We start from the raw sequence: 17223 nt of genomic DNA, 5'->3' as shown, positions 1-17223 counted from the left end.
TATTCATTTTCTATGGTAATAATTTTCTTTTAATCATAAAATGTGTACTCATTGAAGAAAAAAGAGAAAACCAACAAGGAATAAGAAATAATTATGAGCACAATTGCTAGCATTCCAGGCTTTCATTATTTATCCCAATAAATGTGAAAAGTCTGAAACATTATTTCTGTTTTCTTCACATTTTAGCTAAATAAGACCACTTGGTCAGCTTGTTTGCATGTGAATATAATTCTGTATGTTCTTTCTTTCTTCTTACAGATGCTTCTTTACTGGTAAAGGAAACGCTTTGGGGTGGTGACACTGTGGGCTATGAGGATAATAAAAAGACATAAAAATATACGTTGCAATTTTTACCAAGAAATGTATAATATGAAACTGGTTTTCTATGAAAGGCAATTAAATATTTAATTCATATGCTTATCTTCTCCCAGACTGTTGAAATTATGCATAAAATACAGTTTTAATATTTGCAAAGAACTAAGAGCATTAACATACAATACCCCATAATGTTTGCCAGTTTTCATACGGTGCTTATTATAAATAGCTTTTGCTAAGTTAGATGATATGAGATTAGTAATACTGAATGACTCACCAAAAATATTTTGCTCCTCTCTGATTTGTGAAAGGAAAACAGCCAATTAGCACAATTAAAATGATCTGAGTCATATCAAACAAATCTCCTTCAATATGAGTTTCCATGTCCCTGATTAGATTTTCAATTTTTAAAAAATATTTTGATTTGTATCATAGTTATACATATTTTTGGTAGTACATGTAATATTTGGATACATGTATAAAATATGTAATGATCAAATCAAGGTCATTGGGATATCTATCACCTCAAACATTTGTATTTTCTTTGTGTCAGGAACATTACACCTGAAATCTTTTCTCTCTTTAATTAGTAAAGTGGTGGTCACTTAATTTGACATAAATTTAAACTTCTTTTTGTATCGATATAATCAAAAAATACTAAATAATTGAGTAACTATGAAAAAATATTTTCCTTATATTTACCACACATCAATGAAATGAATGATCTAGAAAGCTGTATAAAACAGGGAAACTACCTGCAAAAACTCAGTTTTTCTTTTCTTCAACAAAAATAGCACACTGAGTTTTTAACATATTATTGCCTAAGTCTTACCTTGGAGATTTTGACTATGTAAATACAAAATAAACCCTGCCTATGCGTATGCTTAAAGTACTCACTACAATTTCCGATTACAGCCAGGATTGAATTAGCAATGAATGTATTTCTAAAATAAATTTTTATAAAATGCATATTTTTGTTGGCCACCAAATCTGGAAAACAGCAAATATCCTTTCATGAGAATTAATTTTATGAAAACATTATTTTCCTTTGAGTCTGAGAACAAGTCAAAATATTCCTGAATGCTTTTGATTAGCACTTTATTGGAGAAATAATTACAAACAAGACTCTTTGATCACACTAAAGCAAAACTAGAAGTTACAAAAACAAAAACAGAATAGTCCTTCCACTGAGAAATTTATAGACCACTTATTAGATATCTCTCGGATAAAAAGGAAATAGAAATTGGAATATAAATTACAACAAGAATGTTATATATTAGAATTTATAAAATGCAAATAAAGGGAAGATAAGCTGTAAATTCATCGCACTAAACACTTTCATCACTCAAAAATAAAATAAAAAATAACTAAAATCTTTAACTCAAAAAAATTATAAACAAGAATATCAAGGAAATCAAAAGAAAATAATATAAAATCATAAATTATGAGATATAAATTATAAAATAGATTTAATTAATAAATTATTCAGTTTTTGAAAATGATGAAATAGAAAACCACTAGAAAACCTAAGGGAAAAAAGAATGTACAATTATAGGAAATAGGAAATAAGAGGCAAATATCCATTAAAATAAAATAATTATTTTTTAAATGATGGGGCTCCTTTGCTGACCTCTAATGAAATATTTTTGAAAATGTAAATGAGATGGACAATTTTTTTATTTCTTCTAAAAAAATAAAAACGGGATATACATGAGAAACCTACAGATTGGTTACATAGGTATACGTGTGCCATGGTGGTTTGCCGCACCTATTGATCCATCCTCCAAGTTCCCTCACCTCACCAACCCCCCAACAGGCCCTGGTGTGTGGTGTTCCCCTCTGTGTGTCCATGTGTTCTCAATGTTCAACTCCCACTTAGGAGTGAGAACATATGGTGTTTGGTTTTCTTTCCCTGTGTTAGTCTGATGAAGATGATGGCTCCCAGTTTCATCCATGTCCCTTCAAAGGACATGATCTTATTCCTTTTTATGGCTGCATAGTATTCCATGGCGTATATATACCACATTTTCTTTATCCAGTCTATCATTGATGGGCATTTGGATTGGTTTCATGCCTTTGCTATTGTAAATAGTGCTGCAATAAACATATGTGTGCATGTGTCTTTACAGCAGAATTATTTATATTCCTTTGGGTGTATACTCAGTAATGAGATTGCTGGATCAAATGGTATTTCTGGTTCTAGATCCCTAAGGAATTGCCATACTGTCTTCCACAATGGTTGAACTAATTTAGATTTTCACTAACAGTGTAAAAGTGTTCCTATTTCTCCACATCTTCTCCAGCATCTATTGTTTCCTGATTTTTTAATAATCACCATTCTGATTGGCATGAGATGGTATCTGATTGTGATTTTGATTTGCATTTATCTGATGATCAGTGATGTTGAGCTTTTTTTCATGTATTTGTTGGCCATGTAAATGTCTTCTTTTGAGAAGTGTCTGTTCATATCATTTGCCCATTTTCCTTTGAAAACTGTTATAAGACAAGGAAGTCCCCTCTCACCACTCCTATTCAACATAGTATTGGAAGTTCTGGCCAGGAAAATCAGGCAAAAGAAAGAAATAAAGCATACTCAAATAGGAAGAGAGGAAGTCAAGATGTCACTGTTTGCAAATGACATGATTTTATGTTTAGAAAACAAAACCCCCTCCTCTCAGCCCAAAAACTTCTTGAACTGATAAGCAACTTCAGCAAAGTCTCAAGATACAAAACCAATGTGTAAAAATCACAACCATTCCTTTACTCCAACAATAGACAGGCAGAAAGCCAAATCATGACTGAAATCCCATTTACAATTACTACAAAGAGAATAAAACACCTAGGAATAAAGCTAACAAGAGATGTGAAAGGACCTCTTCAAGGAGAACTACAAACCACTGCTCAAAGAAATAAGAGAGGACACACACAAATGGAAAAACATTCCCTGCTTACGGATAGGAAGAATCAATAATGTGAAAATAGTCATACAGCCTAAAGTAACTTATAGATTCAATGCTATTCCCATCATACCATTGACATTCTTCACAGAATTAGAAAAAACTATTTTAAATTTCATATGGAATCAGAGAAGATCCCGTATACACAAGACAATCCTAAGCAGAAAGAACAAAGCTGGAGGCATCATGCTACTTGGCTTCAAACTATACTGCAAGGCTACAGTAACTAAAAGAGCATGGTACTGGTACCAAAACAGATATATAGACCAATGGAGCAGAACAGAGACCTCAGAAATAACACTACACATCTACAATCATCTGACCTTTGACAAACCTGACAGAAAAAAGCAATGGGGAAAGGATCTCCTATTCAGAAAATGTTGCTGGGAAAACTGGCTAGCCATACACAGAAAACTGAAACTGGGTCCCTTCCTCACACCTCACACAAAAATTAACTCCAAGTTGATTAAAGACTTTAATGTAAAACCCAAAACCATAAAAACCCTAGAAGAAAATCTGCACAATACCATTCAGGACATAGGCATGGGCAGAGACTTCATGACAAAAATGCCAAAAGCAATTGCAACAAAAGCAAAATTGACAAATAAGATCTAATTAAACTAAAGATCTTCTGCATAGCAAAAGAAACTATCATCACAGTGAATAGGCAACCTATAGCATGGGAGAGATGGACAATTTCTTAAGGAAAGGCAAGTTATTAAATGTGACCTTATTTGAGATATAATGTTTGAACAGATCAATTTTTTATTTGAGAACTTTAGAAAATTTATCTCAGAGTGCTTTCTTTTTAGCCTTTCAGATCCACTCACCATGCTTCTCTACCCTAATACCTGCTCAAAAAAACTGTCCTCTTTGACTGTATTAATCATCATTCTCAACCTCAAACTTCTGGTAGTGTTCTTGAATCTGACCCCATGCTTTTATCCATGTAAGGGACATGATCACACAATTTATTTTTCTAATTACCTCTAACAAAATGAATTGAACAGCTGGATTTCAAAATATTGAGCCATCTTTGCATGCCTAAATATTATTTAACTATGATGTGCATTTACATTTTTGCCATGTTATTGTTTTCTATTTGTCTATTTTTAAAATTACATTTTTAGCAATTTCACCATAAAAATTCAAATGTAAAATATAACTATCACCCATTATACACTCTCCATAAATATTAATATCCTATTAATTATTTTATATCATCTATCCCTCCCTTCACTCCACAGCACCTCAATCAGTTATTATTCCCATTATTATTATGTACTTCTTGAGGTAAATTTACATCAATTGAAACACACAAATCTCCTATTCTGTTATCAAATATGCCATTTTTAGCTACTTTCTTATATCCCATTCAAAAAAAATTAGCAACTCTGTTATTATTCAGAACGCCAAAGCTGTTTGAAATCTGCTTGTCTTGAAACAAGCAGATTTGTGCTTTTACAGTTTTCTAATATTTATTTAGTTCTGGTTATATCTTTATTCATGATGCTGGATCATCTATTGGACTACATGAGAATACTAGTTTTCAAGGATTCTCTCAAAATTATTACTATGCTTCATTGACTATGAGCACAAAAGCATGTGTTACTTAAATCATGCAGAAACATGTAAACAGTAATTTACTTTCTAGTCGTGTTTAATTTACTCTTCAGAATTTCAATACTGTCAAGGTGGAATGACACATGTTCAAACTATTTTTTCATGTCAAAGGTCATAATCAACACATTCCAATAATATTATCTCTTTCAAAGTTGACTAAACCCCTTCACACAGTGTGTTGATCACAGTAGAAAAAATAAAGGAAGAGAAAGGAGCAGTCCCTTTTGCTAAAGAACACTTGTTCCTGTCCAGCATGGCTGAATACTGACTCAGAACAGGACAGTACCCCATTTATCACAGGTGAGAGAAAACAGCAATCTTAATGAATTTTTGTCAGTGTCAAGCAACAGTCTTGAAAGCCCTTTGCAGAGAAAGGCATGGCCACATGAAAGTGCTCAAAATGTAGAATGAAGACTGTGGATGAGTTAGAGTGTCTACCCTGGCTGCCAGAAGTGAAGAGTGCACACGGTGAAGAATGCCTGTAGCCACTCCCACTAGAGGAGGCACTGTGATCAAAACAAAGACAGGCAAGGTCTGATACATAAACCACACATGTGACTCAAGCCCAAAGGCTGGCAACAGACCTCCGATAGCCTAAAGCCCTGAAGTCACCCTATGTCTGACTTGAGTGTGAAACTGCCCAAATCAGCACCATCCTGGCAGCGTAATCTTATGTGATCATTTGAAAGAAAGACCACAGCAGCCAGTGAGAGGAATCTGTTCCTCTCACTAGAATGCCCTTCCCCAATCTCAGGCTCAAGGCAACTCATAAGCTCAAGTCTCTGAGTACCATAAGACAACCAGTTGAGCCTATACCTAGAGTATATGGTCAGAGAGAAAAACTGGAAAACAGAGACCAGAACTTAGAGGTCCTGGATGAGGCTCCAGGCAATATGACCAAGATGTTCCTGCCAGCCCACATTGGGCCCAAGCACTGAGAGTAGGATTTAGAGGGACCCCCCAGCCAAAGTTTTAGGGTGATACTGCTTTTCATCATCTCTCCAGCAATGACATTTTCCCCTAGAGGTAGCAGTTGTTTCCAGACACCAAATTACCCTGGCATACTCAGACTGAATATTATGAAGGTCTTTCAGAGGTGACACCAGCCTGGAAGCATCTCACTTCCAACATCTGAGCTCCAGCTTTGGAGACTCCTTCTTAGATGCTGTAGATTTGGGTAACCTCTACTTCTTCCTCTTTATTTCATCCCTAAGGGAGTTTACTTACTTGCTGATGCTATCTTGCAGTAACCTCAGAGGTTCGTTTTTGCTCATTAAATGCTCCAGTACCCATGTAAACAATTTTCTTTACTAAATTCCCTCTATTGAAAGAACTAGTATAATGTCTGTTTTCTCGGCTGGACCCTGGACAGATACACCTATAAATCAGGGATAAAGAAATCATACATCGAATGGAAACAACTTTCTAATGTTGTTGAATATAAGATTTTTTACTATGATTTGTTTATGATTTATATCTGAAAACTGGTTTCATTGAGACAGACCCACAGTTTTTGCTCTCTTTGTAGATGAAACTGGCTAATTTATATATATTGGAAAGCAGTATGAGATTGAAAATTAACATATATGACATATGTGTGTGTGTGTATATATATATTTTTTTAATTTAGAAAGTTTATTTTGCCAAGGTTGAGGACGTGCACCCAAGACACAGTCTCAAGAAGTCCTGACAACTTGTGCCCGAGGTGGTCAGGGCATAGCTTGGTTTTATACATTTTAGGGAGACATTAGATATTAATCAACATATGTAAGAAGTACATTGTTTCCATCTAGAAAGGCAGGGACAACTCGAAGCAAGGAGAGACCTTCCAGGTCACAGGTGAGTAAGAGACAAATGGTCACATTCTTTTGAGTTTCTGATAAGACTTTCCAAAGGAGGCAAACAGAATATGCATCTATCTCAGTGAGCAGAGGGAAGACTGAATAGAATGGGAGACAGGTTTTCCCTGAGCAGTTTCCAGCTTGAGTTTTCCATTTAGCTTACTGATTTTCAGAGCCCAAGATATTTTTTTTTTACAGTTGTATACTGTCTACATGATAACTCTTTTTATTATTATTATTATTATACTTTAAGTTCTAGGGTACATGTGCATAACGTGCAGGTTTGTTACATATGTATACTTATGCCATGTTGGTGTGCTGCACCCATCAACTCGTCAGCACCCATCAACTCGTCATTTACATCAGGTATAACTCCCAATGCAATCCCTCCCCCCTCCCCCCTCCCCATGATAGGCCCCGGTGTGTGATGTTCCCCTTCCCGAGTCCAAGTGATCTCATTGTTCAGTTCCCACCTATGAGTGAGAACATGCAGTGTTTGGTTTTCTGTTCTTGTGATAGTTTGCTAAGAATGATGGTTTCCAGCTGCATCCATGTCCCTACAAAGGACACAAACTCATCCTTTTTTATGGCTGCATAGTATTCCATGGTGTATACAGCCAACAGACACATGAAAAAATGCTCATCATCACTGGCCATCAGAGAAATGCAAATCAAACCACAATGAGATACCATCTCACACCAGTTAGAATGGCAATCATTAAAAAGTCAGGAAACAACAGGTGCTGGAGAGGCTGTGGAGAAATAGGAACACTTTTACACTGTTGGTGGGATTGTAAACTAGTTCAACCATTATGGAAAACAGTATGGCGATTCCTCAAAGATCTAGAACTAGATGTACCATATGACCCAGCCATCCCATTACTGGGTATATACCCAAAGGATTATAAATCATGCTGCTATAAAGACACATGCACACGTATGTTTATTGCGGCACTATTTACAATAGCAAAGACTTGGAATCAACCCAAATGTCCATCAGTGACAGACTGGATTAAGAAAATGCGGCACATATACACATATGTATATTTTTTAAACTAACCTTACTGCAGGAAAAAATTGTTGATATTACTCAATGTCATTAATTGACAAAATATTTTAAATATCACACAATTCCTGTTTTTGTTTTTCTGATTTCCCTACCATAATTAATTCAATCCTCTATTATAAAGTGAATTTTGATGCTTGACTCTTAGACTGTTGTATTTCTTTCAGTGTTCTTTAATATTTAAAAGCAATGAGATACAATTACTGAAAGATAAAACCTGGTAAATATTCCAAAGGTGTGATAACATAATTAACATGACTTTAAATAAAAGACCTTTGATCATACATGATTCAGGTAAGGTTGTTCCATATTTTATGATTTTTTTCTATCATATATTGCCTTTGCTATATGAAGTGAACTAGAAGTAAATACTAATGGGATTGAATATGTACCACTCCGTATCTACTATCACATGTGTATTTACTGGAAGCACCGCAGTACAGGATTAGTTAAGTTTCCATAATAAAAGGTGAACATAATCTATTCTCTAAACTGATACCTCAGTTATTTAAAAGGAGAAATTACACTCAAGAGTATTGATAAATAACAGAGAACGTCTGTTCATTATGGTGAAAAGCAGTAACATCTTTTATTGTGCTTACTGCTATTTTTCTTGAAAAATGTCAAGTCAAAAGCTACAATTCTCCTTATCAGATGAGAAATATTTTAGATAGCACATTCTTATATGCTAGTACTCAAAATGTGATAAACTGTAAAACTGCACACAGAAAAAGTCAAGCATATTATCCTGGTTAGCAAGATGACCCAGATCGATAGGTGAGGATGGGAACATATAATTTGAACACTTATCTTACTGTCTGATTTATCCCAGAATGAAAAGAATTCTAATTAATCAGATCCCAACTTACGAGTGTCAGGAAAACTTTTTTAGTAATTCATTTTCCGGCCTAAATATTTTTCTTTCTCCAAATGTCTTATCTTTGTATTCATTAATTTTGAAGTGAAAGTGGCATTCAAGTTAGTAACTCTTTGTAGGCAATCCTAATCTCTAAGTAGAAAAAATTACATATAATTTTACATTTCCTTAATATTTAGACTATGCTGATGTTCAACAAATGATAAATAATAGACAATTACTTAGTATCACTTATAATGCAGAATATAGTATTTCAGAAATATGAGCTGGATTATGTGAATTAAAGTTTTACATAGTAAAATGAGTTTTCCCACTATATATACATATATATATGTAGGCTTATATGTATATGTGTGTGTGCGTGTGTGTGTATATTTTTATATATGTATGTACATATATATGTGTGTGTGTGTGTATATATATGTATGTTTAAGCACAAGCCACCAAGGAAAGTTAAAAGGTACTTAGCTACGTTTCAACTTATTTGTACACAATTTCCCCATAGTAGAGCTTGTCCTATTGCCAAATAGCTTTGTAACTGTAACCATGGGTTTCAAAATATCCATGCAGCACTCATCTATGCAAAATCTATGTCACAATAACAAAAAAAAAAAAAAGGATCATGGAAAAAAGTGTTAGGCACTAAATATTTTACTACGTTATACTCATTGTAATATTCAGTTGAAATGTAACTAATCTTTAAGCTTGACCTATTCTACTAAATGTTTTTAATATTCATGTAATTAGCAGAACAAATTTATTCAACATAAACCCCTTCCTACGTACTGATCTCACACTATTTTGTGCATAAAATATTTAAGCTTAACAAAAGTGTATGGGAGAATCTGTACTTTCCACAAGAGCAAACAAATATACAACATCTAATGAAGAATCAAATATTTAACAAAGACTCAGATTCTTTTCATCTATCCCTGCAACAGGATGATATATTATTTATGAAATACTTTATAAGTATATACTATACTATAGTACAGAAACTCAAATGCTTTCTATTTGTAAGATGATTCTGACTTCCTTTTCAATAGAACACCTAATAGATGCATTTCGGAAAGAAAAAGAAACTCTGGCTCAACTACCAGGAAACCAAACTCATTTGATAAGTTCTACTGAAGTTGAATGCTAAAACTTTGTTGATAGTCCTGGAGATATGTTCTCAATGGCCACAGGGATGTAAAACCTACATAAATAAATATTAACTTTTTGATACATGGCAGCATTGTTGCAATCATTATCAGTCTATCATGAACGAAATTATTTTTCAATATACTAAGAAAAAATAAATATTAATTATATGCCCCAAAAAAACCATGAACTGTTTGAACTACAGTATAATGTATGTTTGTTACCCTAGTAAATCTACCATTTCCTTGTACTAAATAATTTATAATCAAATAAGCATGACATGTAGGAATTTAATAAAAAATTGAAAGTAGAGGTTTAGGACTAAATGAATCATTATATTGCATAACCATATGTAATTTGTAAAAGTTAAAATAAATGTATAACTAAAATTTTAAAGGTCTACTCAGAGACTTTAATTTCTAGCCAAGATGGAGTAACATGGCCTAAATTTCCCTCCTGCCTGAAATAATCAAACATCAGACACATTATATAAAACAATGTCTTGAAAGCCATTGCATATCAGGCAATGAAGGAGAATAATTACTATGGTGTGAGAAACAAACAACATGATTCCTATGGTTGTCTCAACTTATGGCCTTGAGAATGTTTCTAGGCCATAGTGCAACATGGGAAAACCCAGAAATATGGCAGGCTTTCTGTGGAGACTCAGATGAGGATCGGGGGAGAGCAAAGTATTACATTTTGCTGAACAGAATACTGGAGAGAAGAGAGCAGCACTGAAATAAAGCTCTGGAGATCTGCTGAGGTACGCTTGAATATGCAGCAGAGTATATTCAGACTATGCATGTGAGGAAATTTCCAGAGGCCAGAGGAAGAACCTTATGGAAGCATTCGAGCAAACAATGCCCAATGTACATAGGACCAGAAACAGCACCTGTTCTCACAAGATAGACTGAAAATCTCATAATTCAGGGTTATCTAGTAGAATGAAGGCTTGTGCCATAAGAGTGGGGGAATAATTACCCATATATTACCAGATGCTCTGAACAACCCAAACGAATCTTCGAAACAAGGTTCACAAGGACAAATCATTTCCAAGCAACTTAACCGTGTCCCAGAACAAAGATCACCAATGTTTATGGAGATACAAAAAATATCTAAGAAACAAAAAGTTAAAATTAACAATGTTTGCCATCTAGCTAAATATTACGAAGCTTGCAAATGAGCAGGAAAATACAACACAATGAGAAGAAAAAAAACAAAACAAAAACAAAAACAAAACCAGACCTCACACAGATGTTAGCATTTAAAGACAAATTTATTTAAATAAATATTTTTAACTAGGTTCCATATGTTCAAACAGTTAAAGACATTGAATATATGAAAAAGGCCTGAAATGAACTTCTAGAGATGCCTAAACTAAAGCAAAAAGTGAACTGGATGGTGTTAACATCAGATTAGACATTGCAAAAAGAAAATGTCAACGAACTTGAAGTAGCAAGTAAAATATCCAAAATGAAATAAAAGAACCTCAAAAAGTGGAATAACATCAGTGAACATGGAGACAATTTCAAGCTTCCATTTATGTGTGTGTGTATATATACATATATATGTATATATGTATATATATGTATGTATATATGTATATACATATATGTGTATATATATACACACACAGAGATATATGGAATATATATAGTTAGGGTCCCTATAACAGAGGAGAGAAAGGAGAAGATTAAACAAATTAGAAGAAGTGACACAAAATCTTGAAACGTGTTTAAAATTATAAACTTACTGAACCAAGGGGCTCAAGGAAACTGTTATATTCAAGAAGTTCAAGCACAGGAAACATAAAGAAAACTATAACAGGACAAGTCATAGTAAAATTGCTCAGAGCCATTGATAAAAAGAGAAAAGTATCCAGAGAACAACAACAACAAAAAATTACATACAGAAAAACAAAATTAAGATGACAGTATATTTAATGTCAGAAACAAAGCAAGTGAGGAGACAGAACATCTTTAAAATATGAAAGAAAAAGCAAAACCTGCACAAACAAAATATTATACTCAGCAAAAACATCTTTCAAAAACATAGGCAAAATAAATCCTTTTCACACATACCACAAATAATCACCATCATACTTTCACTACAAGAACTATTCATGGAAGTCCTTCGGACAGATGGAAGATGATACCATAAGCAAATACGGATTTACTTAAAGGAATAAAGAGCATTGGAAATAATCACTTGGGTAAGTAACAAGCTTAAAAGTGGGCAAAGTCTTTGAATAGATACTTCATTAAAGAAGATATGCAGATGGTGAACAAGCACAAAGAAGGATGCTCAACACAGTTAGCCTGTAGAGAAATACAAATTAAAACTAAAATGAGAAAACACTAAACACCTATTAGAATGGTTAAAATAACATTGCATACATTGGGTGAAGCCACAGATGTGGAGGAAATGGAATTCTCTCACTCTACTTGTAGTGATGTAAAATTGTATAAATACCTTGGAAACAATTTGACACTGTATTAAAAGGTTAAACATATACCTACCATATGATCTAGCCATTCTATATCTTGGGATTTACCTAAGAAAAAACATAAAATAAACTTGTCCATTTTCATCAAACATTTGTAGGTTTATTTTCAGTAGCCAAAATCTGGAAAACACTTAAATGTTGTTCAACAGGTGAATGGATAAGCACTTGAGTATATCCATTAAGTGGAACACTACTCAGCAATAAAAAAACAAAATATTGATACACAAATACAATGAAATAATATTAGCATAACTGTTGCTAAATAAAAAAGGAGTACATACTGCATGATTCTACTGATATTAAACTCTACAAAACCAACAGAAATCTAACCAGTGGTTTTCTTAGAAATAAGTCAAGGAGAAAAGCAGGAGAGATGAATTACAGTGGAAATAAGGAAAATTTAGGGTGGTGAATATACTTAGTCACTCAGTTGTGGAGATGATATCAAGATTGCATACACAGGTCAAAACTTTCATATTGTACATTCTAAACATATGTAGCTAATTGCATGTAAATTATACCTCAATGAGGTTGTTTGTTTAAAAGAGTATTCTACTCATTTTTCTTCTTATGCTTTGTCAGTTACTTCTGTTCTCAATTGTGCACAAGTTCCACATAGAGCAAAGGAAAAGGCAAATAGTTGATGCTGATAAAGAAAAGTAAAATAAGAAAAGAAAAAAAAAAGTCTTATCACTTCACAATGCCTCTCTGCCTGAAGGATATGGTACACTCACTACTTTTATGTAATTGTGTGTGATGTGTATGCACGTGTTTTCATGTCTTTTTCTTAAATAGAGTTATGTCAGGTAGGTCAGGCCACCCACTGACATATCAATTCGTACCTACCCAGTGAATCATTCTAAAGGTCACAGACATTCTGAAAATGAAGTAGAGTCTGAATTATCTAACAAAGGTCCTTTGATAATCTAATACAGCATTTAAAACATAGCTAATTAGGAATAATTCTCAGGCTCATTTAAAATATTCAGAAAGCTTCATTTCTTCTGGAAAAAAAAGGTATTTCAATGCAAGGAAATGAAAATTATATTTGCAAATACCTGTAGCATGCGTGGTGAAATGTATTGAAATTTTCAAATTAGAGTTTATTTCTTTAGATTTGAAACCTTCTGTTACTGAGCCCAGGTTCAACTGCTCACCACTGGCAAGCCAAACACAAGAGATGAGGTCAGTGGTAGAAAAAGCATGTTTATTAAGAAAGCCAGCAAAACTGGGAAGATGGTGAACTAGCATTCTAAAGCAGCCAGAGGGTTTTTATGGGAGAGGATATGAGGAAGAGTAGAGGGTTGGTATCAAGAGGTGACCAAGGACTGCAGACGTCGGGGGCAAGCAAGGGTCTGAGGAGGTTGGGAACTTCTTTGTCCTTGGTCAGGTCACAATGTTCCTATAAATCTTTAACAAAACATAATTGTTTTCATGCTTCCCCTTTAATCCCAGAGTTGGTTTCAAAAATTATGTGATTGCTGTTTTTGCATATTATATCAATGTTCTAAAGTTATCCTATCAATGCTCAGGAATGAGTAAAGTCCCCTTAAAAAAATGAAATTTATTATGTTAGTTCTTTTGCTATTTCATTGTTAATACCCCTCTGTTAAAATTCCAAGGAAAATGACATGGGTGGTCATGTGTGAGGCTTTTAGGCAAGATAATACAATGTAAGACCCTTTCACAATATATCAGTAATTTATATCTTTATGAGTGTGATTCTTAGCCAAGATCATTTTTAATGACAGATGGAATATCTTGGGCTCTTCAGCTGAGGTAAACAATGAGCAGGGATAAAAAGAATCTGAATTCACAATATATAAAGGTTATCTCAAATGTTAACTATCTTAGCAACCAGTAAATCCAGAATTAAATTGCACAAGCAAAGCCAAGTAAAACATTCTTTTTACTGACAAATCTAAGCATGAAGCTTCTCAGATCATTAAAGAAAACTGTAGGAGGAAAATAGGTATATCATTTCTTGTAACTTGCAGAGTTATCTGGGATTTGTTTATATCAATACTGTAACTTTATCAGGCAAGAAAATATGTAGATGTTGAAAATGTCACTAGCTTACCTAGGATAACCACTGAGAGATGTAAAAATTATTTAATCCAGGAATCATTACATTAGGAAGGTTGCATTATTTTAAAGTTGTGCAAAAAATGTGAATTATATGGATGCATATCAAGATGCATAGAAAGAAAAAGAAACAGATTTATGTTTCCACAATTCTAAGTATTTATGAAAAATTTTCTTGAGTACTGACCAGAAAGATTGCAAGAGGAAGAGATGGAGGATAATTGCAGAAAATACAGGTCTAAAAATTTAACTGAAAAAAAATAATACCTTTATAATTTAATCAGTGACCATAAATTAACTTTTATATATGTGTGTATATGTATGAATGTGTGTTAATGGATACAAGAAAGGTGACAGTGAAGAGGAGAAGAGGTATGTGTAAAGATTGAGATTTTTCATCAATATTTCCAGAAATTACTTCTAATTGGGTATTAGTCTTTTGATACATTGATAGAAATTTTTTAGAGAGATCACAAGATGAAACACATTTGAAAAATTCTACATACATGCCAGATACAATAAGGGCCTCGTAGAGGTTTATAATTCTTATTAGTATATTAAAGACTTATGTGATCCACAGTAGATAAATTTGCTTAAATTGTTCAAATCAGAATATACCATACTCATTTATCTACAGACATTTTTTCCAGAATATTTTAAAATTATCTTTTAGGGAAAATATAATTCTAGGTTAATCTCTGAAAATACATTACTCAGTTTTTATACTATGACTCAAGTTGCTTTTCCATGAAAAAGAATGGATCTGGATCAAGAGAGGTGGAAATTGATAGTTTCCATAATTTGGAGCTTTTGTAAGATAGTTATTGATGCATAATAGATGTACATAGTTTTGGGATACTTGTGATAGTTTAATATTTATATAACTTGTAAAGATCAAATCAGTGTACTTTAGATATCTGTCACCTTAATTATTCATTTTCTCTTTATGCTAGAAGCATTTGCATTCTTCCACTCCAGCTATTTTGAAATATGCAATCGATTCTTGTAAACTATTGTTACTCTACTGATCTTTTAAACACTAGGTTTTATTTCTTCTATCAAACTGTATATTTGCACTCATAAATCAACTCCTCTTCATCGCTTCCTTTCTGGCCTCTGGTAACTACCAATCTGTTCTCTATCTTCATGAGATACATATTTCAATTCCCACAGTTGAGTGAGCATATGCAACATTTTTCTTTCTGTGTTTGCTTATTTCTCTTACCATATATATGGTATGTTTACATATATCCTTTCCCTATAATGCTTTTAGATGTTACCTGCCATCTGAGCACTACAAGGTGTAGAGTTCAGGAGTATAAAAAGGAGCAGATCCTCCATATATTAGAAAAGTATAGTAACTCACATAAATTTTGTAAGTCAATAATAAATAGCTCTTACATGTATGTAGAATGAAGGAAAAAAAATGGCTTGCTATTTGGCCATAAGAAACAAAGAAATAACTTGTAGCTTTGAATATATTTGAGGAATATCCTACAGTCTTTGGTCCACCTTTTGAGAATGACTTCTGGAGGCCAATTTCAAAATATTAGACTAGATTGAGAATCATAGTAATTGAGTGTTTAGTAGTATCAAAAGTCCATCTGGTCCCGAGGTTTTATTAATTGATCAGTCTGCATTATGTAAGATATAGTTTATTATTAGCCAAAATGTATAAATATTTTGTTAATAATAACTGCTACTAAATTTATGAATGATTTTTTTCACAGATGTAACCAGATTAAAGAAGAAATCGCTAATGATATTCTTCATCCTTACATTCTGACATACTGTCTTCAGTGGGGAAAAAAAAGGGAAAGCAGATATTTTGCATTAAATCAAATAATTTTAGTTCTATTATTGGAGTATGTAACACAGGTAAATCATATCAATCATGCAAGCTGCAGAAGAGAATTAGAACGGCCGGGCGTGGTGGCTCAAGCCTGTAATCCCAGCACTTTGGGAGGCCGAGACGGGCGGATCACAAGCTCAGGAGATCGAGACCATCCTGGCTAACACGGTGAAACCCCGTCTCTACTAAAAAAATACAAAAAACTAGCTGGGCGAGGTGGCGGGCGCCTGTAGTCCCAGCTACTCAGGAGGCTGAGGCAGGAGAATGGCGTAAACCCGGGAGGCGGAGCTTGCAGTGAGCTGAGATCCGGCCACTGCACTCCAGCCTGTGCGATAGAGTGAGACTCCGTCTCAAAAAAAAAAAAAAGAATTAGAACTCAAGATCTAGTAATTTATTTTAAGATATGCCTAACAGAGGTAATTACGTACATTACTCCATTGGAAATTTCTAGTTTTCCTTTGAAGCTCTATAACATGTAGAATATTGAAAGCATGTGTGGCATCTTCTGTGGATTACTTGCCCTATCACCTTCCTCCGCTGTATTGTAAAGTCTAGAAGCTTAAAGCCCAATTTTCCAGTCTCTGCTGCCACAGTTCTGGAAGTGAACTTCATGATGCAATTGAATACTCATATAAGATTTTAAAAGGAAGTTATTTATCTTGCCTACTCCAATTTTTCTACAGGTGAGTGAAAACATGGAGATCCACATATCAAGAGGATATTGATTGCAGCTTTCCAGAGTCTAGTCACCAGATTCAGATGTAGCTATGGAAACAACAGTGGAGTTAGGAGCTGAGGAATGTTTTAGCCCCACTAGTTTCTATGGCTCCCTGTAGTTAGTTCACTCCCACTTAGCTACCTTTCCCAGTAATTTTTCTATGTATAACATTCCCTGTATTTAACCTTTTCAGCTTAAAAGATTTCTGCCTTTGACACTGAACTAGGACTGATACAG

The 17223-nt window shown here is 33.8% G+C and overlaps 1 long non-coding RNA gene across 1 annotated transcript; it reads right to left on the bottom strand.

Moving 5' to 3' along the window:
• Window positions 1-214: 214 nt before the first annotated feature.
• On the bottom strand, window positions 215-16993 carry LOC139363121 (uncharacterized). Its single transcript, XR_011623035.1, has 3 exons — window positions 16697-16993; window positions 12345-12379; window positions 215-307 (listed from the first exon to the last, which is right to left on the bottom strand). It is a non-coding gene; the product is annotated as an uncharacterized lncRNA (long non-coding RNA).
• Between the last annotated feature and the right edge of the window lie 230 nt (window positions 16994-17223).

This window comes from Macaca nemestrina, chromosome 5 (assembly GCF_043159975.1).
Source record: "Macaca nemestrina isolate mMacNem1 chromosome 5, mMacNem.hap1, whole genome shotgun sequence".
Lineage (NCBI taxonomy): Eukaryota > Metazoa > Chordata > Mammalia > Primates > Cercopithecidae > Macaca > Macaca nemestrina.
Note: the sequence above shows the minus strand (reverse complement) of the source record. Positions and strands in the feature narration are given on the sequence as shown.